General features: G+C 42.3%; 1 protein-coding gene across 3 annotated transcripts in view; it reads right to left on the minus strand.

Moving 5' to 3' along the window:
* Nucleotides 1–24,427, minus strand: part of ANGEL1 (angel homolog 1) — a 110,114-nt gene that overhangs the window by 40,355 nt on the left and 45,332 nt on the right. For all 3 annotated transcript variants that reach the window (XM_085582168.1, XM_085582169.1, XM_085582167.1), the window contains 2 exons: nt 7,716–7,827; nt 3,537–3,659 (listed from right to left, as the gene is read on the minus strand). The gene's annotated coding sequence lies outside the window, so the exon portion shown is untranslated. The remainder of the gene's footprint in view (nt 1–3,536; nt 3,660–7,715; nt 7,828–24,427) is intronic.

Raw genomic sequence — 24,427 nt, forward strand, 5'->3', positions numbered from 1 at the left:
AAAGTGCCATATAATTTATGGTGCTATAGAAATGATGAATTACAACAGTCCTGCAGTTTAGAGATGGAAAAGCCCAGTTAACTCCTCCAGCCCATCTCCTAGAGCTGATGCAGTACAGTTGCCTCTCACACATTTCCATGTGTTTGTCTGGACATGTTTAGAACAAACAAGCAACTGAAGTTAATTTATTTTTCACTTCTTAATTGTACTTTAAAAATAACCCCCAATGTGATTAAGGTGGATTACCCAGCCACTTGGATATGTCAAGAAGGATGGAACTGGGTGCATCAGAGGTAGCCCACATCTGCCTTACCTTAAAGATAAAATGGAGGACTGGCTAGTGAAGACGATCACAGTTTGAACTAAGAAACTTGCCATTAAGTAGGAGGGCAGCTAGAACCAACTCCAGTAAAAATTAGGTGTGTCCTTTTTGGCTCCTGACAATCTTAATGTAGCCCTGACTGAGGCAGATTTTGGGCATCCATGATGCTTGACCTTGCATCATTCACCAGATCTTAATTAACTAAGGAGTCTGACTTGTTTACCCTAGTGAAGGGTATATAATTGCAATCTATAAATAAATACTTCAGGGGATGAACACATGGGGAGGAGAAAAAAGCTATTTAAAGATAAAGGACAATGCTGGCATAAGAACAAATGGGTATGAAGTAGCCATGCATACATTTAGGCTAGGGATTGTCAGGTTTCTAATGCTGAACACATTGATACTCTGTGAGGCCAATTAAAGAGTTTAGTAAGGCCAAAAGTCAAGCTGGTTCTAAGAAGCAGCTAAACACATTTCCTCTGCTGATTGTACAAAGTGTCCAGCTATGCAAGGAAAGGAGCTGGGCTTGGGAAACCCAAAAGGACCATCCTGAGGCATTCTGGGCTGCAGTAAGTATAGGATGAGTTCTGGCTAACCAGCTGCAGGGCCCAGAAGGAGCAAGGTGGGGAAAACCAGAAGACTAATAAAACCTGAGAAATTTCAGCTGCACCTTCATACTGCCTTCCAGTACATGAAAGGGTCTCAAAGAAGAATGGAGAGGGAATTTTTTACAAAGTAATGTAGTGGCAGGACAAGTGGCAACAGTTTTAAAGTGCGAGAGGGTAGGTTTAGATTGGCTATAAGGAAGAAACTTTTTACAAAGAGAGTAGTGAGGCGAGGGAACAGGGTCCCCAATCCGTGGCAGAGTTCAAAGACAGGCTGGAGCAACCTGATCTAGTGGAAGGTGTCACTGTCCATAGCAGTGAAAGGCAAAATAAATTAACAAATTTATTAGTTAATAAAGAGGAGTTGGAAGTAGATGATTTTTAAGATCCCTTCCAACCCAAACCAATTCTATGATTCCATGATGATTCTATAAAGCACAGCAGGCAGATTATAAATCCAGGTAACACTGAAAACTGAAATTAACCCCTCTCCAATGAGTAGGCTGGCTGGCTTGGTTTAGAGAAGTTTATGGGGACAGGAGGAGATTATGAACAATAGGCAGGAAAAAGTATCTGTGATTTGTTTGTGTGAAAACCTAGGCAAGAGCAAAGAAGAAAAAAAATAATGATTGGTTTTCCTATAAGCGGTTGAGGTAGGGAAGCCCTTAAATTTTATTTTACCATCCTCAGAGGCAAGATCTCCTTGAGCCAGAAAACCTTAAGCCATGAGAAGATCTTGTCATGTTCTCCAGTGAAGTAACAGCTCAGCTTGACCTCAGGCTGAGACCAATACATGGTCTGCATTCAGTAATCCTTTTCTGTGAAGTCATTTGCCAAACAGACAGTGGGTGTCTTTCCTGCAAAACAGAATATGAAAGACCTTGACCCTTGACTAATGAATGTTGGAGAGGCAGATGTCCAAATCTTAGCTGTCTTATCCAACTGGAAGCTATAACAATAAATCACATACTCCAGTTTACACCACTAGTGCAAACAAGATAATGGACCTTGTACCAGAGAAAGATCTGTTGTAATATAGCATTTTGTTTCATCCTGTTCCTGCTGAGAGTAGACGGACAGGCAGAAGAGAAGACACAACTATACAACTGGCACAGACCTCTCATACTGAGGGAGTTTTCCTGTGGGAATCTCCTGCCTGTTTGAGTTCTCTCTATGCTCTATAACCACTGCAAAGCAAATTTAGCAGAGAGCAGAGAATCCATCTTAAAATGCCTTAGGGGGGACAGAAAATACGTTATAAATGGAACTGCAGCGATGTCTCTTCTAATTCTTGTAATCTGTCACCTAGCTGTGGCAGTGATAGGTACTTTAGAAACCCACAGACAGTCTGAGTATGATTTGATCACATTAGTGGTGGCCTATGCATCAAGAGATTCAGAGGTTTTATTCAGAAAGGCATTAAAATAAAGATGGTTGTGCTTTCAAATCTCTTTTGTCTGGAGAGAGGTTATCTCCTAAGGCTGGCTTTACTCCTGACATTTCTCATTCTTTGCTTTTCTTTACAGATCAGAAATAGAACATGAAATGCCTTGTCTTACTATTTTCATCATTCTGCAGCCAGTCTCAGCATGAATCTGAGGCTATGAGGATGGGAGGTGATGAGCTGAGTCAAGTCTGAAATATGGTTCCTTGCACTAGAAGGATATAGACATGGTGTCTATGTAAGTCACCAGTTCAGGTTTTCTTGGTACTAAAAGGTGACGACTGTTAAGCTCTGTGAGAGCTGTTATGCTCTCTTGAATTGAGGTAGAGGGTTTCCATCTAATTACTAGCTAACTTTATGCAGTAGTCTAGGAAGCTAAGAACTGAGTGAATGAAAGCACCAACATGTTCACAGGGGAAGTTTGTCCTGTTACTCCTTGCATTTCCTGGCTGAATGAAGCTTTGATATTTTTCATCCTCCATGTTTAAACTTCTTGGCCTGGTAACCCTCATCAAGTTGAATCAACTATAAAGATAGGAGAGAACATGAGGGGGAAAAACATTTTCCTTTGAGGGAGGGCTTTAATTTTAGATGCCAACCAATAGATTTTTTTTCCTTTGACCTCCAAAAACCAACAAGAATTTATTGGTCATTTTCTCATTTTTAAGTGACATTCTAATTTTCTTCACAAAAACATTTCAAACTTTGAGGACCTCAGTAAATCTCTAAAGCACATAGTGAAAAGTGTTCACTCAGACTATAAAGTTGTAACTCTGGATTTGTACAATTCATGCTTATGGTCAGTCATGGCAAGCTTTAAAGAACCTACCACTTCAGGCATCGTGAAAAGGCAGTAAATCTAGATTATGCATTGAAAGTGCTTAGGGAGTCTGGGTATTTATACCAATGAAATGCCAAAATATTTTACTGACACGATCCATTTTTTACATTCTTTTACTAGCAGTTAATTTTTTTATGTGTATATATATATATATTTTAATGATGACAGTTAAATTTTGGCTATTATTAGTTTGCAACTGGTTAGGCCTTCTCTAATCAGAACAGGAATCTGAACAATTTCATGCATATGGCACCTTGGGCAGAAGATACTGGAAACCATACAGATATGAGCATGGCCTAGGCTGAATATAGTTAGAGATACCTCTTTGGAAGCTCTCCAGATGTCATACACAGAATTCCTGGCTGTTTCCATAGCAGTGATTCACTGGGGTGCTGCTGCTAAAGAACCTGTGTCAGCCCCTGGTGTCTTCACACGGGACCAGAGCTGTGAAAACATGAAGGAGAAAGGGGTGACTCCGTAGGGCATCTTTCTTCTGCATCAGAAGCACTTTAAACCACTCAAGGGAAGCAGGCAGTTAGAAATATAAACCGAAGTGTCTGTGGGGTGTCCAACATATGTGGCCACTAAGAGAGGTCCATGTCAACCCTAGTACCCAAAGCAATGCAGTCATGTTAACATAGCACAGCTGGGCTTCTTAGCCTCCATTTTAAATATATGCACTGCACACAGATACTTTTATTTCCTGACCAAAATTAGGTCTCTTACTAATTTTGAGCACCTCTGTATGATACTGTTCGGTGCTACACAGGCACTTTCTACTTTCCAGTAGAAAATGTGCTAGGACCACATTTTATTTACAATAGGAAATCATTTAGAAGAGGCCCTATTCCTTTTGGATTGACAGTGAAGTCACACAAAACAGGTGTATAAAAGATTTAAGTATACATAACTAACTCAGACCAAGCTCAATGAAGCTGAAGGAAGAGTGGAAAGAAACATGCTCATGGAATCCAGATCCAGCCTCAGCCACTTGGTGACCCCACACTAGAAAAATGGTATGGAATTTCTGATGCTGTTTTTAAACAGTTCACAATTTTTCAATCCTGAGTGCAAGGGTCCCAATACCCTCACTTGGGTTTCCTCTCACCCTGCCCACAGCCCAGGACACCATTTCAGGTCCTAACCAGGAACATCACAGGACACTGGTCTCCAACTTCCATGGGGGAGCTGACATGGCAGCCCAGCCTAGGCCTGCCCCCATTCCCAGGGAGGTGCCAAATGCCCAAAATTGGGATTGCCTTGGTGCCCTTTGCTGGGGTAGTGGAGTGAGCCTGGGCTGGCAGGCCCTGCCCTGCTGCCCTTGGCTTTCCCTAAAGCTCCCTACACCCATCCCCGGGGACCACCAGCCCTTGCTGTCCCCTGGTGCTGATTCCTCTATGCTCAATAGCTGCTGCCAGGCTCTTTCCTACAGGTCAGGATGTTAAGAAGAAAGGTTGAACTCCAAAGATAATCAGTTAATGCCGCAAAGTAGAAAACTAATGACCATAACCATGGTCACCATCCTCCTCGTCAGAGCCCAGACTACATACTTAAAGGCATAATTGAATATAAAACATATACTTTAATTCCTGGCAGAAAGAGAAACTGCTTTTGGATTTGAAAGCCCAACTACCTTCTCACACCATGGGGAAGGTTTGGTTTTATTGTATTGTCTATTCTCTTCTCTAAACAGCTCTCACTTTCCACTTTGAGTCTTTCTAGCAAGTATTGATATGCTTCTTTCTTGCTATGAAAAGGATACCATGAACCTGTCATCTTTCAAACTGTTTCTCAGCTCACTTTTGCACTGATGTCTCTGTGAGTTAGGTATGAACTCTAATAATTTAAAGATAGTTGATCCACTATGGTTTGTTGAACTTGCTAAGTATTTACAAGTATTTGACAGAGCAAGTGAGAAAAACTTAAACAAATTACATTCCTAGCTTTGCATCCCTCCCCAAGTATGATATGGTAGTTATGAATGACTTTACTACAAACCCCAGGGAACAGTTTAGGTATGAAGCAGTTTTGGGGAAAAAAAAATGAAATTCAGAAATTCAGATATTAGAAAACATTCGAAAACTCAATTTCTGCCAGATTATGGCACTAGAGGCCATGCAGTGAACCCTTCCTTGTTCTTTGTCCTTGACTGCTCCCTTAAGTCCAAGATGCTGAAATGAATCAGCAGATCAAATGGCAGATCATGACTGAGGCCCTTTCTCCAGGCAAAGGAGGCCCAGGCAAAGCTGGCCAGGTTTAAAGGGAGGCTTCAGATTTGCCCTGAAGATCTTTTAATACAATTCTGGGCCTTGCCATTCAAAAGTCAGAAGAACATTATGTTTACTTAATGTTATATTATAAGCAGATGCAGATGGAAGACAACTGTGTTCAAGACCTGCAGTATCACATAAATGTTTGAATCATGTGGTGCTGACCCTGAGGACAAGAAGCCTGCTCAGGCAGCAAGAGAGCCACTAATTCTTAGGTGATGTAGTAACATCAATATCAACAGGCTCATGCTGTGGGAAGACAGCCTTGCATTGTATCTCAGAGCACTCTGTGGGGCATTTTAAAAAATCCATACTGCAATGGAACAGAACATAAGGGTGCTTGTAAAGGATCTTTCTTTATTTTTAATTTGAGCCAATACAGATGGCACATATAGCCATGTGGAAGATTTCATTCTTTCCAGCTGGTTCTCATTACCATTTGCTTTCAGTATTTTCAAGGAATACTGTAGCTGCCATTTCCAAGTCTCTGTCAGACTTTCTTCCAGAGAGGGGGATTCAGGCAGCTTTAGTTGTTCCTTTTTTTTTGCAAAGAAATCAGACTTTTTCTCATACGGTGTAATAAGGGCATTGTGTCCCCAGGAGGGGCTAACTCTCATTTCCTGGCTCAACACTGGAGGTAGGTAACTTACAGAAATAATTCTGCAATCTGCGATTACTGTTGCACTCTGGATCTGGCATTCTTAGGACAAGGTTTGGAAATGAATTGCCTGTTTACAAAAGGAAACCCAGTGTAGTCAGGACTGGCTTGTTCTGTAAAGAGTACAGAAGGACTCCCACAGCACTACTGAAATAATAGGAAGAGTAATAGGGATTGCTACAGGAATGAGTCACAGGTGTGCAGAAAACCCAGAGGAGGCACTGATTTTGTCAGATGCACAGAGGTAGCTGTCACCTCCTCCCAATGGCCATTCGGAGAGTGGAAGGAGAGCAATGTATACACAGCCATCTTGTTTCTACTCAGACTCAAAAATCCTTGTTTGCAAAGTAAGAAGGAACAAAAATGTGTTGAGCAAAAGATTTAGTTTCTCTGTGTCTATGGGGAAATCAACAGACAATGGGAAGCAACATAAAAAGCACATACATGAAAGACTGTTATTTAAAACCAGTTGACATAGTCATTTTCAGTGGAATCTGGCTGGCTCTAGCCAGTATTTAATTCAAAAATTCTTCAGGAATGAAGGTCTTTTGCAGGCCAGCTTTATTTGGCTGGGGTTGGGTTTTGCTTTTTCCCACATCCCGCCTGCTGAAGTTAGAGGTTGATGGCAGGGAGCCTAATTCCTCTGCCTCTTCCTGTGCCGGACACAGCCAGCCAGCATCACCTCTTTGTTAAATTGTCTGCTAGAACTGCTGTATTCAAAAGAGGCTGGTGTGAGGCAGGGAAGGAACAGGATCACCTGATCTCCTTTCTGAGAACAGACCAAAAAATTATCCAAAGGATGATCCATAAGGAGTCGAAGAAGTTAAAGAAACCACATACAGTGGGTTATATATGGTCCCATGGCAGTAACAGCTTTCCTGTTTGATAACCCAGAAGCCATTAAGAAATGGCTTCTCTTTGTAAAAAAGAGGCTTTCTTACACAGCAGACAACAGTGGCAAAACACTTGTTCCTAGAACTAGACACAGAAACAATGTGACAATTCTAAAGAACATTTTTGAAGCACTGACCCCCAAAAAATACATAGGAATTTTCTATCCCATAAGAAAAGTACGGTTGAACAAAGGGCTTAGAAACTTAGAAACTCTGCCTTTATGAATGAGGGATACAAAAGTGAGTCCTACTCAAATGTTCAGCAACACATAACAGATAGGAAATACACAGCAGGCTGGTGTGGTTGAGCTACTCCCATGAAAAGCCTCTAACATGAAAACAGTAAGATAACCAACCCAAAGCCATCCTTAAATCAATAATACACTCCTCTCTCTTGTACACCTCACTTGCTTTCATTCTGTCTCCTGGGATGTTCAGCCCAGGTCTGCTAAAACTGAGGTATTGTCTCTTGTTGACTCTGGCAGGCAGGGGGGCAGGGATCAGCTGATATGGCAACTCCAGATGTGCTTTTTCTGTTCTTTGAAACTGTTCATCAGAAAAACAAAAAGCTCTCCGTTGCCATGGAGACAGTATCTCTGGCACTGATGTACTCAGTGGGCGGCAGCAGCTTCCCGGCTGTAGAGACACCCAAGACCTGGTACTTTAGCAAGCTACTCACTGCTGAGCATGCTCTGGAGCAGAGGGTTCAAGCTTGGATGACAGGCAGGACTTCCCCGAGGTGGCCAAGAAAATGAGAAAGAGGAGGATCCAAGCATCTGTGTATTTGGCATCTGAAAAAAAAGTCAAAGCGATGTTAAAGTGAATTTGGAGTTAAGGAAATGCTGTACAAATCCCTGAGAGGCAGTACACAGAGAAAGCTGGTAGCTTCTTTTGAGAGGAAAACATTTCCAGGGATTTGAATTATTGTGTTTATAGAGATAATACTAGGAACAGTGGAGAAAATAAGCAAGATCTTTTTGCAGATGGAGATTATTATTTTTTCCAGGAAAGCAGTGAAAGCTCTATCTTTTGAATCACTTAGAACTTATATCTGCACTCAGTAAAGGAAATGATCCTCTGCTGGTCCCCAGGAGACATACGAAATGAGACCAATTAGGATTTCTCCAGCTCTAAATACAAGGACTGTGCAAAGACATACTTTATCCTTATTATGTTTGAAAGTGAAAATGAATAGTGTGTTCCCCAGCTGAATTAAAATCAGGGCTTGCATTATGTAAAAAACCAGAGAAGATGATCTGTTCTGTCCTTAAAATCTCTGAAAACATGACCAAAACTGATCAACTGGGAATAACTGTTATGGAGGCCAGTCTTAGCAGTGTCCAGTTGATGACATTTCAGAGAACAGTTAGAATAGCAGATAATCCATCTGGCCATGAGTACATTGCATACTACAGGGAAAGAAATTTCACTGAACCAGGGATGCAATCTCAAAAATACAAAACTCTTGTGTATATTGTATTTATCATATCTGATTACCACTCTTTTCCCAGGCAGATATTGCTACTGATCAGAGATTATCCAGACTATTTTACAGCCTAGATCTTATAAATGGACTACTTTCATTTCTGGTGTAAAATGGTACATCCTAACTGAACTCACAGAAATTACTTGAATTATAGCAACATTACTCTGTTTGGCTCTGAGGTGGGCAGTAGGACAAGCATCCACAAAGTGTACAGAGTAACTTCACTAAAAAAGATTAGGCCATAGGATTGCTACAAGAATTGAATTCTGGGTTGTCCCATGACACAGAAGTAGATGTGACCTGCTGGATGTGCTCACAAAAGCACTGGAAAAGGTCTGGACTTCTGCCCACTCTAATCTACATTTTTCTTCCCCAACCAGTTTTGCTTTATTACTGTTCAAGAAACTGAGAACGGCTGCTGATAGGAAGAAGCCCTATTAGCAGAGACACCCTCCTGGAGGTGGTAAGGAATAGACATTAGGCTGCTGTCTAAATCATGCAGCAGTCTAGCTGGCCAGGGCTTATTCCTTCTGACATCTGCTTTCTGAGGTACTGCCATCCATATTAGATTCCGTCAAAAACCATTTTGCCACCAAGCTGAGTAGCTTCCTGGGACATGTGTCACTGCAGGGGGCCCACCATGTCCCATCCTTTGTCCTGGAGAGATGACATCCATCCTAGCAGCAGGGACTGGTGGGACTTTGTCCAGAAGCATTGGAGATCATTTCCCTATGGAGATACTCTGCATTTGGGTGGCTAAAATGGAACAAATCAATAATTTGCCACTGCAGAGTTGGAAATGCAGACACTCAGGATGTTTGCTCTGAAGCAGTCTAACTTAGGAGAGTGTTCCCATCAGGGCTGAGACGTAGAGGTGTCTGAGTGGATGATACCTTTTTAGATGAGTCCAAGGGAAATATATCCTACAGGATAGGGCATGGAGAGTTCAGCAGGTGGTAAGGAGTGACCGCACAAACCAGTGCTATCTTGGGCACACGATATAGCCAGAAGACTCATCTGGTTTTCAAAATTGAAATTCCTTTTCTGAACCTAAAATAATACATGGCTCTATTGGAGAACCATGTGTTAATTGGTATTTCAATTTGACCAATTTAATTTAGCTTCCTAAATTTTACATATCATAGATGGTTGGATGCAGCACCCTTCTACTTCAAATGTTGCATAGCATTACTATGCTCTGTTAAATAACTTCCTTCTTTCTTGCCAGAAATAGCTGTGTTTCAATAGTAAGTAAAGAGATCTTAACATTTATAGTTTCTAGAGCTTCTAGTTGGGATTGCTGAAATGTATAAACATAAACTTGTTTTGATTTTGCTGTCTGGAGAAGCAGGTATTAATAGGAAGGAGGATCCAGTATGGTCAGTTTAGCCAGTGCACCAGAACCTATCAGATAAAGGATATTTTTGCCCATCTACTCTCCCCTCAATGCTTTCTGCTGATCTCTGTAGTTAGATGATCTGAAACACACTACTCTGGAGCCTAAGGAAGACAGGATACTTCACTAGTGCTGTTGTAAACTGTGTTTTAGGCTCTGTGACAGAATATTGAGTTGGTTTAGACCTTGAGCAAGCTGATGGTGTTCCCCTTTCTTAGGAGTCAGCCCACTCAATAGCAATGGAGGCTGAGGGACTAGTCAGAGTCTCTGGCAGGCTGACTGGGAGGGTATTGCTGCTGGCAGGAGTGTCTGAAGCAGTGAATGTGCCCAGCATGCCAGTGATCTGTGTTCACTCGTACAAGGGCTGATTTAGCTCAGAGGTGGTTCATAAGACCTTGGCCCCTCTCCAGCTCTAGCCTTCTCCCTTCTCTCAGGAATAATAGCATGGGTTAAAAGCAGAAGGATTGAAGAAAGCACAGCCTTACTTAGCCACACATGGAAATAAAGAAATGTCTACAGCAATATGGGGAATTAACGGAGAGGAGGTAAAAGGAAATAGGGAGATAGAAGAGGGAGGGAAGGAGAGGATGACAGGGGATCTTTTCCAGTCCTGCTTACAAGGTGCGGGATAATTCATGGGCCTTGTTTACACTGCTCCAGACCACATCACAGACATTCCTGGTTAATGGCTTCCATCTGGAGCAGCCATGTGCTGCCCAGCCTCCCCCTCACCACTCTGCCAGCAGAGGAGTGCCTCCATCCAGACCTTCCAACCCAACTAGCTCTCACAACTGCTGTCACTGAGGGGATTGGTGCATGTGTTGTCTGTCCCTGAGACATTGTTGTCACATTTCCATGACCCAAGATAAGGGGGCTGGGATATACCTCAGAGAGCGGAAAGACCCATTAATGTGGGGCCCACAGGATGTGCTGGAAATGCAGTGCAGGGATACCCAGTCATTCTGCATAAACTCAGCCTAGGTCCAGCAGGGATTATTAGCTCTGGCTCAGCATCAACCCTACTGGACCTGGGCTGCTTCCCAACAGGACTGCTCAAGTGTCTCCACATTGTGCCTCCCAGCACTCTGAATTTGGGAGAGTTTATTATCTTGGGCAGAGTGCCAGATATGAGCTGCGTTTCTGCATCTCCATAGTGCTTGAACTAAGTGAGTTTCACTGTGCTCAGAGCATGGTGGAAAGACACCTGCTTGGCTCTAAGGGAGTCCAGCTCTGGTCAGGCTGGTAGTAAGCCAACCCTGGTGAATCCAGCAGGATTTGTGTGAATTCTCTCATGTGTCTTTGCACCATGGTTCCCAGCCCTCACAGCCCCAGCAGCAGGGTTCTGAAACAACCCCACTGGTTCTGCCGAGGCCAGGTCTATCAGGTTGGGATCTACATTTGGCAGAAGTGGCAAAGCTGCTCAGAGATCTGAACAAGATCTGGAATCAGCAAGGCCACAGTCACACAGTGCAGCACAAAGCCTCCATTTCTGAGTCCTGCCAGACCTGGTCTGGCTCAACTTTCTCTGCATCTGCAGCAAAGACTGAAGTGCAGAGGTAGAGCTGTGTGTGGGCTCCATGACCAGAACAGAGAGGATGGTGGAAGTCAAAGGTGCACAGTGGAACTGGAATGGCCAAAGGAGACAGTAGCAAAATCTGCTGCAGATCTGAGTGAGCTGCATCCAGAGGATCCAGCCTTCAGCTGGCCCAGAAGACAGCAAATGCAGCCCACAAACCGAATTTAGGCTATCATGACATGCAGAATATTCAGTGAAGTTGGAATCAAACCCCAGGCTACTACAGCAGTTAAAAGTTTATTTATTTATTGAGTGTCCTACAAGGTCTTAGAGGTGTGGTCATGGGTTAAAGGGAGAGACATGGGAAGATCAGTTTCTCACTCTGCTCTCTTTGTTTGTGTCATGCTCTCTCTTGAACTCATTCTCTCGGCTAAGCAATATATTCCCAGAATCTGTCGAGTCTGATCTGCTCTAAGCTTCAATGAGAGGCAAAAGAGGAGCTGAGATGGGAATGAAACAGAATCCTGGTCTGTGACAAGGCACTGAGACTCCTCACTGCGCCCCATGCGGGTTGCCCTGTCATAAATCATCATTTGTCAAATTCAATAAGCATCCTTAACACAAAAATGATGCTATCTCCTGGGAGCCTCAAGTGACTGAAATTCTGCACAGATGTGGAGATACAAAAAAATAAGGGAAGAGGAGAGGACAGGGGAGGAGGAAGGAGGACAGATTTTGCATGGCAGAAAGGCTTTTCTTCGCTACCCTCTGCTCCATTCCCATCCTGTTGCCCTCCACCCCACTGCCACACATGCAGCCATGTATGCAGTTTCCTGGGAACACAGCAGACCCAGCTCCTGGCACATCTTTTGCATAGTATAAAAGGAGAAAGCAGGCTGTGTATGCAATATGGAAAATCCATCTACTTTGGGGGTCACAAGCCCACAACAAAAACTTCCCTGCTAGCCCAGAGATGTGGATGGCAGGAGGCCCCTGGGGGATGGCGTCCTGCTTTGGACAGAACAAGTCATGAGGCACTTTCATTAGAAATCATGCTGCTGCCATTTCCACTCCCTGCCAGCAACATGAGAGCTGCAGCTTTGGTTAGACACCCCATCCCTTATTGTGCAACAACAGGAGGCTGGAGAATAGGGCCACCACAGGGGGTTCAACTGTGAAATCTCACTCCTCAGTGGAATGTGCTGCACTCTGGCCAGAGCCAGGGACCAGCAATGCTGTAAGAAAAGGCTGAGTGCAGGCTGCTGTGACCACTGAAGATTGAAAGCAGGCTCCATTTATGCACATACAGGTCGCATTGCACTGTACATTATCTATGCTTTAAATGCCACGTATAAAAAGGAATATATGCAAGCACCCAACAGTCATTTTGTCTCCCCCTCAGGACTATGGTGTCTGTCTCCAAAATATAAAGAGTGAGTATCTGAAGCTGCTTGAGCTGAAGCAGCAGACAGAGGTAATAGACCAGCATCCTCTGCAGATCAGGCACCCATGGGACCCAGATCGTGACATACAGTCGTGACCAGCTGAAGCTTAGTCCAGCTGCTCAAAATGCATCCCATACAGGGTCCTGCTTATGTGACACCCACCAGCATGACTGACATCTGTGCCAGGGAGGATAAAGCAGGCTCAAACAGGCACACTTTGGGGCTTTTGCAAATGAGATTTGGGCACAGGGAGACAGTGCAGAGCTCCTTGGTCGATGGCACGCTCACAGGCAGGCCAAGCTGCACAGCTTTCTTTGCACTTGCTTACACACCCTTGTTGTCAATGAATCATTCTTAATGAATCTGCAGGTCACTGCAGACAAATGTCTAACTACCTATCACCATTTATCCTTCTAAGACATGTGTGCTACAGAGCAGCCATTTTAAAAAGTGTGATGTTTTCTGAAACTTTTTCCACAGGATATTTTGAATGCTTCTACTTGCTGAGCCACACAGATACCCTGGTACCACAAACAAATTGCTGAACTAGCAGAAGAAAAGTATAAAACCACATTAAAATTCCAAATAAATATGAAAAATACCTTCAGTAGATAAATATGCCTTGACTTTGAAGGTCAGAGTATTGGTCCACCTGAAGGCTAGAAGCAAGTACTTTGTGGTGCACTTGTGATCCAGTTGCAGTTATTATTATTATTGGCATTGCTGTTGCAGTAGCAGCACCTCAATGACCTATTCAGGATCCAGATGCCATTACAAAAGGAACACAATTCAAATGAAGAGATTTGTGATTAACAGTCTGATTCAAGACAAAACCAAACTACATGACAAAGCAAACACAGCAAATCTTTGTCAATCAAGCTCAATGCCACTGCAGCCAGACTGCTCCCAGCACCCAAGCCAGGATGTTAGTGGAGCTGTAGGGTCTCTGTACTGTACCACAGTCCCTTCTGGGACTGGAGTGTTGATACACCCAAGGATTAAGCCCATTGTGGAAGCAGCACATAAATCACAGATCTGTGCACTTGAACTACCTTTGGGGATGCTCCTCTTTTCCATCAAAAAATTCTGCACGAGGAAAAACAGACGAACAAGGATATTTGTAACAAGGACCAGCCTCCTGATGCCACCACAGCTCTGACAATACGCCTGATGCCAGGTGGTCCCCAGCAAACAGCCCCTTCACCCACAGGCAGGGGGAAGGTACGTGCCTGTGCGCTCACTGCAGGCATGCACAGATGGAGAGCGTGTGTCCTGAGCCATCGCTCCAGGCAGGCACAGAGCGGAGGCCCCGTGCAGCCTCTCCACACGTGGAAGATGTGCTGTGCCTGGCTGGGGGCTGCCCCTGCATACCCCGTGTGCTCAACACGCTCACCCCGCATGGACCTGCCTTCTGCCCTGGCAGCTGCAGAACGGGACCTGCAGCCAAAGGCAAACACCTTTCTGCCCAGGAGAAATGCAAGAGGACTAATTTTAACCTAGCACACATGAAGAGGAGGAAAAGGGACACGCAGAGGAATGGGTTGCAGCAGAAGCAGCGGGAATTCCTGGGAATGGGGTATTTGTTGAGGCAACTACCTGTGCTGATCACATTTCCAACAGCAGTGGGTTAACCTGAGTTAACCCAAGGAGAGTTAGCTTGGGTGTGCCTCTGTGTTCTGCAAATACACTCCACAAATCCAGTTAGAAGAGTATGCCCAGAGAAACCTCCTAAAAGACAGACTATGCTATTATATAGGTCAGTTATTTCAGACATGGAAATGATTAGCTGAAACTGGGGGGGAACTAATCTTAAAGAATAAAGAATAAATCAAATCAACTCTTTCCCCATTATAATTCCTTGAAAATAGCTAAAATAGCTCTTTTTTTGGATTTGTTTTTTTTTTTGTGGGTTTTTTTTTTTTTGGGTTTTTTTTTGTTTGTTTTGTTTGTTTTTTTTTTTGCACCTGCAGGGAGATACCAAACTCAATGACTGCTAGTGTTACAGGTCTGAATCTTGCCTAACTTCAGTTTTAAGCCAAGTAAATTCTGCTTGGTGAAAGAAGTAAATATTTTTCTTTAAACTACCCTTCAAGGAAAGAAAGCCTATGTGAGTGTGCTGCCTACACACTTCTCTCCTTGTTACCCTTTTAACACTGTGATTAGTTGCAATCCAATTCACAGAACCTTCAGGCAATTAAATCCCAGGAAAAACCTCATGCAATAAGTTTCAAGAAAATGAATGGCTGGATCGAGTACTGCAACCCAAATCAGTGTCTCCACAGAGTTCTAGAAGTGGGGCAAAATCTAACTGCAGCACACTCTGTTAGCAGCCAGCTGACCAGTGAGCCTGTATTGGTGCCCAGTCAGAACACAGGCTACTTGTGTATGTGCAGTCTCCTACCCAAGTGAGGTGTTGTAAAGATGTAGAGATTACATGGGCTACTGTACAAACTAGGGAGTTGTAGGCAATGAGTCAACAGGAGATGAAACATCAGCCATGTACAGAAGATTCCATCAGCAGCACCCATTCAAAGCTGTTTGAAGGTCTGCACTGCCAGAGGCAATCTCAATAGAGACTAATTGATAAATTACAGAGTGTCTGTAACTCTGATATTAATGCAGGAGGGGAAAGGAAAAGATGTATGTAAATATTTTTCACACATGGTTCTACAATTAATGAACATGATAGTCACACCATACACATACCCATATATCTCTGTTCATATCCTTCATTTCCCCTAAGCCCCTAGGGTACCGATAGCAAAAGTTCACAAACACAAAGCAAAGGTCATGATGCTGACAAGATATCTTTATTGCTAGACAACTCTCCAACCTACCCATGATAAATTAAGGCCCTTATTCCTGCTTAACCCATAACCTTTGTAGTAGACCCTGAAGGTCAGCCATGGCAAGTTTTCCAACCTGGGGATGGGAAAGATATGAGATCTACGCTCAGAGGTCTCTTCTCTTCCTATCCAATGTGCAAATCAGTTCACAGAGCCTCAGCTGTATATCCATACCCCCACACACAACACAGACACACAGAACACTTGCACAAATGCACTGCAGCAGAGATAAAGCTAATAGTTTACATGCAAACACACGCCCAGACATGTGCTCCTTCCTGGAGATGCCCCCTCCCCCTCACGCTTTTCACATTATATAAGAATTTTATTCTGTAGTATGCTCTGAGGAAGGCAGCATTTTGCCAGATTTCAAAATGGCCTCATTTATCACCTAAATCCCCTACGAAAGCTAGGGAATAGGGTTTGTAAAACAGCCCAGATTAATGAGGCTGCATCTACATCTTAATAGCTTTTGTGTGTGCACAGTACTTCAAGCTGCACTTGTGAGCAGTGTGTATTTCTGTGGTTTATGGACTTCCCTTCTTCATCTTATCAGGTACATCTATGGGTGCTGCTGTTCCTGACTAATGCTGTGTGTCTGCACTGCCTGTGGCCAGCACATAAAACCTCCTTCCCTGGCTGTAGCTGGTTATGCTGCATGTAGGTGGAATTCTTCCTGTGAGCACCTCCCAATTTGCAAATGTGATCTGAGTAAGGAACCTATTTATGCCAGGACTTTGATATCCATTGGTATACTTTTGTGCATGTTAAAGTCACCACTTCAGCGCCGGCTCCTTAGGCAACAGAGGCCTATATTTCTTCTCTGTGTTAGGGGAATTTCATTTTGATGCTATATATAAGAATTCTGGTGAAGTAATTAACAGAAGCCTCCAGAGGATTCATTATGAAAACAAGGCACCACGTGCCAGATTCAGAGAAACCTTGTACTCCTTGCAAACTCCTCCAGGCAAGGAAGATATTGCAGCTTCAAAGGGAACATAACCCAGGGCAGGGAACAGCAAGCACCAATGAAGTCCGTTTCTCAGTCCTTGAAAACAGCTTTAGCAGAAAGCTGGAAAATGAAGCAAATTGAAAAAGGACGTTCCAGATGGGATCACAAAAGAAAAGGGCATCAGTTCCATTGACAGTGAAGATTAATTTTTAAATTACATACCAAAAAACTCTTCCAAGAGCATTTGACCTGTGTCTATCTAGTGGCTCCAATCATCCCTTATGTAAAACAGAAGGAACGCTTGGAAATTCCCCTTACAGAGTTTATCCTATGGCTCTTTCTTAGCTCCTTCTCCCTGGATTTTTTTCATCCTTTCCTTATCCATTTCTCCTTCCATGTCTCTGATGAGAAACTGCTGCTGCTCCCTTCCCTCCCCGCTCCCTCCCCCTGTCTGCTGTCAGCCATTTCACTTGGCTTTTTCTGCTCTTGCATTCACCAGAGCTGAATTCAGTGACAGCCTCTTGGCAATTTCCCTTTGCTGGTGACTCAGGTAATTGGATCTGGTGCCTTGGGGAGCTGCCAAGCATGATGTCACAGCTCTGCAGAAAAAAATACCCTATGTAATTGCCTGATACACTAGCTAATGTCTCATCCCAGTGGAGGGAGGAAGTCTGAGTTTGGGGGTTGCCAAGATTTCAGAGACGTGGGACTCTGTGGTCAAAGTGAATAAAAAATTACCTGTATTTTTTGTTTACACACATTCTTGCTTTTTCACAATGGGCTTATTAACTGTCCCCCGACCAGGGAGTCTCAATGTTCATAATAAATACTGCAGTCCTTTTATAAAAAGGGAAGGACTGCAAGCCTTTCATTAAAAAAAAAAAGAAAATGGGAATGAAACATCAATACAGTACAAGAATTAACAGCTTTATGCACAGTGGTGTAACCCTGCATCAGGGTTTTTTCTGCCCTTTAATAACATTTGCATACCAGTAATTAAATGCATTTGGATCCTTGATTTCTTCCAAGATTGCAGGAAGACACCTGTCTTTTCCTAGCTGCAAGGAATGGATTTGGAAGACGGGTTAGGGATCAGAAGGGATCAGTGTTAGTCTCAGGGTAGATATGAGAATGTATCTGAAATTCATTAAGTGAAGCACCAAGATGAGAATAAACTAATGGGTGATTCTTGCTAACACGCTAATAAAATGGAACTGAAAGTTTCTGGCTCTTCCCTATACTGCCCCATCTTGTTTGGAAAAGAAACCCTTGGGAATTTAGTATTCAGAAAAAGCTGACTGTTCCAAGTTCTGCTTTTCAAATGTTTTATGTTGATCTTCCTTCTTTTGTAGACTTAAGGAATCCAGCCAGCAAAGATCTGGCGTAGTGAGATTTTTGGGCCTCAGCTCTCTTCCCACAGTTCATCTGCAAGGCTGAATCCATTGCTAGAGGTATTGATTGCTGTGCCAAGAGGAGGGAATGGGAGTATGAGAACTCAGAAAGGAAATCTTTGATTCTCTTCACTGCATGAAACATTTTCCCCAAGTAAAATAGGACCTGGCTTTGCTTGCAAATGCCTCAAAAGACCTCAAAAGAAAAGTGAAGCCTTGTGTAAGATATTATCTGCTCTAGATCTCCAGTATGAACACAGGTTAACTGCAAGAGTGTTTTTGTCCTCTCCACTACTGCAGCTGGAGTGATGTTGAATAACCTGGAAGACTTGGCAAATCTTGAGAAACAATCAATCATTTTTTGATAGGTTGCATTTTCCAACTAGAAAAGATCTGTCCTGACTTTCCACCATACTCTGGCCATTTCAGCAGATGATAATTACTATTCCGTTGAGCTGGTTCTCACACAAGCACAAATATCATGTTCCCCAGCCCTCTGTCATAGGTATTTGTTCAGGCAGGCTACCAAATCTGGGTTAGGTATCCCCCTGTGTTCTTTACCACCCTTGTATTTCTAATCCTGCCAGTCTAGGCCTTCCTTGGACTTCTGTGGCTTTGATGAAGGGATGAAGTTTCCAAACTTTGCTGCATTAGTCCATCCCTCCTGGAGTGACCCACAAGTTTAGTTTCCTCTGTAGGTGTGAGACCTGTGCAGTATTGTGGCTGTTCTGGGTGGCTTGGAAATTATTTTGAGAGAGTCTGGAATAAAGGCAAGAGGGTTTCAGTTCCCATTTTTCCAGACTCTTGCCTCCTCACACTCTGCTTTCCGATGGCACACTGTTATACAGGGATCTAAACGGTATCACAGCTGCAGAAACCTGCCATGCAGATGGCACCACTCCACTTCTGGAAAAGATGTTACAGGTTTTGCTGGGGAGAAGAGGCCACACCTATCTAGCCACTCTTTAGGACCTCAGGTATCCACAGTATATTAATCTGGCTTGTCCCAGTGATACCACTCAGACCTTGCCAGCACAGCTGATATCATCAGGATACAGTTCAACTACCTAGAAGGATTGATTGTTGGATGGAAGCCTCTTCAATTGGTAAGGAAATAGCAATGGCCTTAGAATGACTTTTTTATAAAGGAGGAGGGAAATGCAAATTTTCATCACTTCTATTATTAGGGCAATTTAAGTACTAAGTGGAGAAGCAATATGCTCTACAGAAGCCATTTGCTTAGAAGTCTCCCTCTGTCCCTCAAGGGACAAACCTCCCTCACAGCTGCACAGGGATATATCCACTGCCATTTCCAGGACTACACATACAACTGGTAGCACATCCCCTCAAAAAAAAAAAAAAAAAAAAAAAAAAAAAATATATATATATATATATATATATTTATATACAAGTATATAAAGTATATATACAAGTATCTATGATTAGATATATATATACAAGTATCTATGATTCATGACATGGAACACAAATCCATACCATTTTAGCCCCTTAGATTTCCTCCTTGGATCAGCTGAGATGTTCAGTCTAGTCATCCAGATATTTATTGCTTCTGATTTCTCCACTTGAAATTCCCAGTCAACCAACAGAAGTTGTGTATGGATATAAGGACTTGGAAATAACAAGTGATCTGTGAATAATATTCATGGGTGCAAAAAAACCACTGCCATATCATGACAAGGCATCAGCTCAACAGGGAAATATGAATACCTTATTTGGGAGATGGTGTGAACATAGAGAAAGATAACACTAGTAGTAGAGCATACAAGAGAAAACAAGCTATTCCCAGTGAAAGGAGTGGATCCAAAGGCAGCCTGGCTAACTGCCCTCAAAACCAATTTAGAAGACTCCAGTCTGCCAGTCTGAAGACAGGGTGAACATATGGAACAGGGCACCAAGATCAAGTCAACAGATATAGCCAAAAGAGCAAGCTGACTACATACTCAGCCCTAGGGTGGAGAACAATTACAGCAGCTGACTGCCTCAGCAAGCCCAGAGATCAAAAAACAAAGCATTATTAATTACTGCCATTATAATCATTAGCATAGTGCCCAGTAGTTCTGGTCAAGGACCAGTACCTCATTGTGTTAGCCATGTCCAAATAGAGAAGAAAAGAATGGGCCCTGCCCAAGGAATGCTCTTTCAATATTAAATGTGAGACAGCTACAAAAGGAATGAAGGGGACAAAGAAGCAATATTGTTAGAAGATAGTGATAGAAGACATAGGAAAGATGCTTGGAATCCAGACCAACAACTTGGCAGCCTCTCAATTACCTGGAAACAAGCAGGTAGCTTAAAGGTCTTCACAATGCACTCTGGTTCTTTTAATTCACTGAGATGGTTTATACATGTGCCAGATATCCATGGTTTGTCTCTTGAAACAGCAGCTGAAGGCATGCTTTGTTTAGTCAGAATAAAGAGAGGAGAATGAATTCCAGCCTGGAAAAAAGCTGATTGAATTCTGGACACTGCAGGTACTCTGCAATGTCTTCTCCATGCTTTCCCCCAAATGCTGCCTGTTCCAATGCTGCTCACGAGACAGAGACCATGTGTAAAGCCCTCCTGCAACCAGGGAAATAGCACTATCTGTTCTCAGAGTAGTTCACATGGTTCTCACCTTCCAAAAGCCACATCACACCTGGCACTTCTTCCTCTCAAAGGCAGAAGGCTGAAAAGGCTATTCATCCTTGGGTGGTCCAGAACTGGCCTGAGGCACAGCTGGACCTGACAACTGATCCTTAAGAAAGAGGATACGAGATACTACTCGCCAACACTGCAGGGATCAGATGAGTGATATGTCTCTGCACTGGAACAATTGTCCCTGTGTCACTTCTCCGTCTTTCATCACTGACAACATCCATTCTATTTTTAAAATAACAGCAGTCCATGATCTTCCAAATGTTTCTAGTCAATGTTGTGACTAACAAATCGTGGTATTTTTGATCTTCCTCTAGTACACCCCCATGAAGAGCTTACAATGTTTCAGATATCAGTTAGTGTAATCTCCCCACCTGTAATCTCTCATCTCCCTTTCATGGTCCATTACCCCTGTGTCACCAGTGGAGACAATACACAGAATGATCTACTCAGAGCCACACAACCAGCCGATGATGACTTTGGAATATGAAAGGAGAAAAGAAGTGTCTGTCCACACTGGGTCTTCCAGCTCTAGGCAGAATTCTCCCATTCGCATATGATTCCCTTATAACCACATCTGTGAAAATGTCTTGCTTAAAACTTCCTTTTAACCTTTTTTTCTGATATTTCCACATTCTTATTTTGTAATGGTCATGCTCACATTTTGCTTTTTTTTCCCAGTGCTCTCATAACCTCCTCAGATGGAATTGTTTTCCCCTTTAAAAAGAGATTCCAGCCACTTCTTGGAACCCTCTGTATTTTATATATCGCTAGATCGGACTGTTAAATAGAGCCTATTCCTCAGTATCTGAATATCTCATAATCTCTTATATATCCATAATGACAATATCTCATGAAGGAGACAGATACTACTTTCTGCATTTTAAAGTCAGGAAGCAGAGGCACAGAGTGCCTAACTGTAACCACTAGCCAGTGCTAAGCATTCATTGCAACAAAAGTCAAGGACTAGAACAAGACAATTTCAGATTCTAATATCGCTGTTCATTTTCTAAGACTACTTTCTGAAATTGTTAAGGAATCCATTCTTCCATCTTTTATCTGCTGTCATGAGGTTGCATCCATGTAACGAATACTGAAAGTACAGAGTCTCATTAATCCAGGAACAAAAAGACACTGTCCCTGTGCTTCCAAATTTCCAAAATGAGATATCCTAACAGCAAGTAGGAGGATAATTGCCTTAGTATTATTCTCCCCACCATGGCTCACAAGGAACCAGATTTGGTTATAAGGGCAATGCTGATTTGTGTAATATCTCTTTGATCAAATACTCATGCTTGCCCCAAATACAGTCTCCAGCTGACATTGCTGGAATCAGAAAACTCACCAAGGTGAATCAATAATCTGACCGAGCAAGACATTTCTCACACTGATACAGAGGTCTGGAAAAGAAATCAACTTACAAAAAAAACATATTAATCAGAAAATTCTCATTTCAGTCAAACAGTCAAGTAAATAGAAAGCAAAGGTATGTAGGACCATAAAGGCTCTCAAAGATTGCTCTTGTTCTATGGCAGCCTATCTTAAATTCTCACTGAGCTCTGTCTAATCTATGCTGACACAAAAAAAAAAAAAAAAAAAAAAAAAAAAAAAAAAAAAAAGCTTCTACTGAACCAAGTTTTGGGCATTTCTTCATTTACTGGAAACTTACAAATTCTGATCTTTGAGGAGGATCAGCACAGACCTCCTAGGGGCTTCTTTTAAAATCCTAGCCACTCCTTTGATAGCAAATAGCTTAGTGAGAACTTCTCCTTCAAAGTGCATTGCCACAAATTGTGCTTCTATTTAATGATGATTTAGTTTACCTCACATTTCTGCCATATCCTTAGAAGAAGGTTAGATGAGCCATTGAAATCTCCTTACTGAAATCCAGATATAAATACCTATTATTTTGCCATTCACTGTTAGGCAGTTACTTTGCCAAAAAGGGATTTTGATTGTTTTGACATTATTTGTTCTTAACAACTGAAGCCAGGTTGTTATAGATTACCTTGATACCCTTTAGGTGCTTATGAATTGATTATTTGATAACTTATTCCAGTGTTCTTTCAGATATTGAAGCTAGCTGACTCACTTACAAGGTCAAAGTGTGCTTTTACCCCTTTTCAAGACAGTTGCTTCCTGGCCCTCTATTAATTCTCTTTAACCTTTCCATACAAGTGTTAATGCTGAGAAAGTGATTAAGTACTCTGCTTAACAGTGATGTGATCAACCAGCATCTCATGACCAACTGTGAGGAATCCCATGTTAATACATTGCTGACTTGGAGCCCTGTTGTTACTTGAACCCTGTGAGTTACTCCAGAAAATAGTTAAGGTTTTCAAATTTTTCTCTAAATGTAATGCTGTATGGTCTGTAAAACTAGAATTTGCCAATGTTAAATTCACCAAAGCACTTTGCAGTTGAACCTTTTCTGGGAAATGGGGATGCACCCTGATTTTGCAAGTGGACTACTTTAAATACGAAAGAGAGAAAGAAATTTTAGGTGGACTGTAATATAGTATAGCAGAAACAGAAAGAGATGGTTTTACCATAGATGAAGTAAAACCTGCTAGTAGTTTATACAAAGAAAATCTAGGGAAGTATTTGTCTGTTGGTAAAGCTGAAGTGCTACAAACAGCCCTATCAGGCTTGCTCTGTGTCAGAAGAAAGCTGGAGAATGGAATGTAACAGTGACTGAGATATCATTAGAGATTTGCACTATAAAATGATAGTAGATCATTAGATCATTGCTCTATCAAATGATATATGTCTGTTCTATTTATATTTTATGTTTTAATTGTAATTGATGTGTTTTACTATCACAAACCAACTAATTATTAAATACACTTTTTTAAACCTTTATGGCACTGACACTAAAGCATGACACTTCCATGAATCACAATCCTATTACAATCCTATTGAGTCTCTTGGACTAAAGGTTTGTGGGCCTTCAAAAGCATGCACATGGGAGTGGGGATTTCTCTCCCCATGACAGATTCCTTACTGACGTGAATATAATCTCACAGTGGTCCTGAGATTGCTCAGTATCTGTGGATATTGGAGCTGTTTAATGTTGGTGACCTTCAGATGAGTGTTATTACTACAGTAATTCTAAAGCTTCGGCATTGAAATATCAAAAAAGCTAAAACTTACATGCCATAAAAAGCTCATGATTTTTGTGCAATGCCACATGGATCCCCGCTGCCATCAAGTCAAATGCTCTCAGAAATGACCTTAGAAAACAGCTGCAAACCCCTTGGTATAGGACTTTGTTTTGTTAATGCTCTGCACAGAGCTAGGCTGGCCAAGCTGTATAAGCAGACCATCACCTATATAAGCACATCTCTTTGTAGTGCATGGAATTCCTTTCTCCATATGCTCATAACCTCTCTCTCTAGAGTATCTAAGAGCAGAACAATGCATGGCATCCCACTGGGCTGATTTTCTTTCCCATGTCTCAGGAAAGGTAAAACCTTTTTCTTCATTGTAACTGATTTAATTGTATTTTCAAGCTGCTTCTTTCCTCACTCCCTCTCTCTCACTGTTTTAGCTCTTTTCAATCATGCTTTCTTTTCATCTCTTTTTTCTTTCACCTTCTTGTTTTTTCTCTGCTGTTTTCAGATCTGTCTTCAGTAAAGCCAGAGAAAGGAGATTTATATCTTCAAGCAGAGTGATCTGTAAAGCCATGACCCTGCTTACAGAAT

This window comes from Lonchura striata, chromosome 5, assembly GCF_050655825.1.
Source record: "Lonchura striata isolate lonStrDom1 chromosome 5, ASM5065582v1, whole genome shotgun sequence".
NCBI lineage: Eukaryota > Metazoa > Chordata > Aves > Passeriformes > Estrildidae > Lonchura > Lonchura striata.